A 3345-nucleotide genomic window follows, 5' to 3' on the forward strand; every position below is an offset into this window, starting at 1 on the left:
AGCGTAGTTTTGAGTTTGTTGCTGATTTCTGCTATATTTCGTGGCAAATCCGCTCCTATTCTCATCAGTTCGGTTCGGCTATAGTTCACACGCATAAATCGCGTGGAGTCAGGCACAGAGTCAATATCAAAACTTCTAAAAACTGTGATGGTACCGGGAGCCTGTGAAGCTGCAACTGCTCTGAGCGCGGCCATCTTCAATCCTTATGAACAATGAGGCCAATCAAGCATAATTAGCCCAAATAGATTGGACGAGTTCCCACAATGTTACGTCCACCAGGCTCGTTTGGTGGGATAACATTAAAGGAGACCACACAAGGATTTTCTGATTAAATGAAAATTGAATTTATTAAATTATACTAATGAAATAAAGCCTGAAAAAGGAATACCTGAAATGAGAAACCAAAATAGATTAATGCAAAACCCATAACTAACCAGAAATAAGCAAATGCAAAACAAACCTAACAAAACCCAACCATCAGATACAAACCAAACGGGGTTCTGAGGAGGAAGAGGGAAAAATGCCTCTCTCTCACTTCTGCTGCATGCATGGCAGTTTTAAAGCAGCAGAGCACCAATCAGGGCAAAACACAACACCTGCAGTAGGCCTGTCTCCAGACCTATACAAGGAAAAAGGGCAGAGACCACTGCAGCCATAACACTAGAAAGAAGAGCGGCTCCGTCCAAAGTGGTATGGCTGCCATCTCTCCACATCAGGCCAGGTTTTCCCCAGAAAGAACTCCAGTTATCTATGTAGCCCACGTCGTTGTCAGAACACCACCTGGACACCCAGCGGTTAAACAACAACATACGGCTAAACATGTCATTGCTGGTCAGGTTGGGGAGGGGGCCGGAGAAAACTACGGAGTCCAACATGGTTTTAGCAAAGTCACACACCGAAGCAACAATAATTTTAGTGACCTCCGATTGGAGTAACCGGGTGTCATTACCGCCGACGTGAATAACAATCTTACTGTATTTAGCCTTAACCTTAGTCAGCAGTTTCAAATAAGATTCTATGTCGCCCGCTCTGGCCCCCGGAATGCATTTGACTATGGTTGCTGGAGTCCATAAAGCCACGTTTCGGACTATGGAGCTTCCAATAACCACGGTCTGCTTCTCAGCGGGTGTGTCACTGAGCGAGGAAAATCTATTAGAAACGTGAACGGGTCGGTGGTGAACTGGGGGCTTAGCCTTAGCACTACGCTTGCTCTGGACCGTCACCCAGCCAGCCTGGGGTCCCGGCTGCTCGGGGTCTGCTGGAGGACCGCTAACGGGAGCTAGCCTCTGTGGTTCTAAGGGGACCTGGCTAGCTACTGGTTTTTCTACAGCGCGGAGCCGAGCTTCCAGTTCAGACAGCCTCTCCTCCAATGCTACCATAAGACTACATTTGTTACATGTATCATTATCACTAAAGGAGGCAGAGGAGCAGCTAAACATCTGACACATGGTCCAAGAGAAAACAGAGGAAGCAGGGAGAGAAGCAGGCTGCGTGCGTCTCCACACCTGCTATCATCTGCAGTGAAGGAAGCAGCAGCATCTACAAAAGCTGAAGCAAGCAGCGCATTCAATTAAAATAGCCTTGTTTTGTATTTTTCCAAAAAACTTTGCTCTAAAGATATTTTTGTTCATCTGTATAATAGCCTGTCTTTACAGTTGATTTTTTAGACTTTGCGTTTTGTATGTTAATATCAATTTGATGAAACTAGAAATCTTATATCTTCCTTTCTTTGAAATACGTTTTTAAAACCATCATGTCAAACTGATTTGCTTACAAAAGCAGTAAAAGCTTAATTTTTTTCGGGTTCAGGCCTGTAATTAGTTAATCTATCGGTTTTGGGTCGGCTCAGAAAAATTGATACGGTTTGGACCGGGCCGGCTTTTTTGTTAGGCCCAAATGCAACTCTACCCTGCGATGGACTGGAGACTTGTCCAGGGTGTCCCCTGCCTTTTGCACAGTGACTGCTGGATATAGGTGCCAGTGATGCCCGTGAATCGAAAAGGAAGAGGTGGGTAATGGTAATGGATGGATGGATGGATGGATGGATGGATGGATGGATGGATGGATGGATGGATGGATGGATGGATTTCAAAATCCGTCCATCCATCCATCCGTTATCTTCCGCTTATTCCAAAGTCAGGTTGCAGGGGCAGCATCTTGAGCAGGGCGGCCCAGACATCTCTTTCCACAGCCTCTTCCAGCTCTTCTGGGAGGACTCCAAGGCGTTCCCAGGCCAACCAAGAGACATAGTCTCTCCAGCATGTCCTGGGTCTTCCCCGGGGTCTCCTCCCAGTTGGACATGCCTGCACCCAGGGCGCATCCTTACCAGATGCCCGAACCACCTCAACTGGCTCATCTGGATGTGGAGGAGCAGCATTTCTACTCTGAGTCTCTCCTGATAACTGAACTTCTCACCCTGTCTCTGAGAGTCCAGCTACCCTGTAGAGAAAACTCATTTCAACCTCCTGTATCCACGATTCTCATTCTTTCGGTCACTACCCAGAGCTCATGACCAGAGGTGAGGGGAGGAACGTAGAATGACCGGTAAACAGAGAGTTTTGTCTTGCCTTGACCGATTCTGGAGGCGTGTCCAGAATCCAAGTCCTGCTAATGAGAGTTCTGCAATGGAATTAAACTCAAAGCAGTCTGCTCCTCAGATAAATAATATTAAATTATTATTTTATATTTGAATGTTTCTGTTCAGGGCAGCACGGTGGCGCAACTGGTAGAGCTGCTGCCTCTCAGCGAGCAGGTCCTTGGTTCAAACCCTGGTCCAGGGGCCTTTCTGGGTAGAGTTTGCATGTTCTCTCTGTGCATGCGTGGGTTTTCTCCAGGTGCTCCGGTTTCCTCCCACAGACCAAAAACATGCATGTTAGACTGATTGGTAACTCTAAATTGTCCCTAGGTGTGAGTGAGAGAGTGAATGGTTGTTTGTCTCGTTTGTCTCTATGTGTCCCTGTGATGGACTTGCGACCCGTCCAGGGTGTACCCCGCCCATCGCACAGTGATTGCTGGACATGGGCACCGGTGACCCCCGTGACCCAAAATGGAATAAGCGGGTAAAGATAATGGATGGATGTTTCTGTTCAGTGCTCTGAGACGACTTCTGTTGTGACTTGGTGCTATATTATTAAACTGAATTGAATTGGATCTGATGAACCAGATTCTACAAAAACATCTATATGTAAATCTAAAAAAGTTAAGTCTGGTCCTCTGGACGTTCAAAAAACAAAACAAAACCAAAAAGTAGAAACTTTTCGTCTTTCATCTGAAAGACTTCTTCTGTCTGAGGTGCTGTATTCAGCTCAGTCTCTTAAATATCTATTTATGAGCTGAATACAGCAC

At 46.2% G+C, this 3345-nt stretch overlaps 1 protein-coding gene across 1 annotated transcript in view; it reads left to right on the plus strand.

The window, feature by feature from the left end:
* The window catches only part of slc16a10 (solute carrier family 16 member 10), a 103888-nt gene that overhangs the window by 54800 nt on the left and 45743 nt on the right, over positions 1-3345 (plus strand). The window lies entirely within an intron of this gene.

Source organism: Nematolebias whitei, chromosome 12, assembly GCF_014905685.2.
Source record: "Nematolebias whitei isolate Nwh7 chromosome 12, NemWhi1, whole genome shotgun sequence".
Taxonomy (NCBI): domain Eukaryota; kingdom Metazoa; phylum Chordata; class Actinopteri; order Cyprinodontiformes; family Rivulidae; genus Nematolebias; species Nematolebias whitei.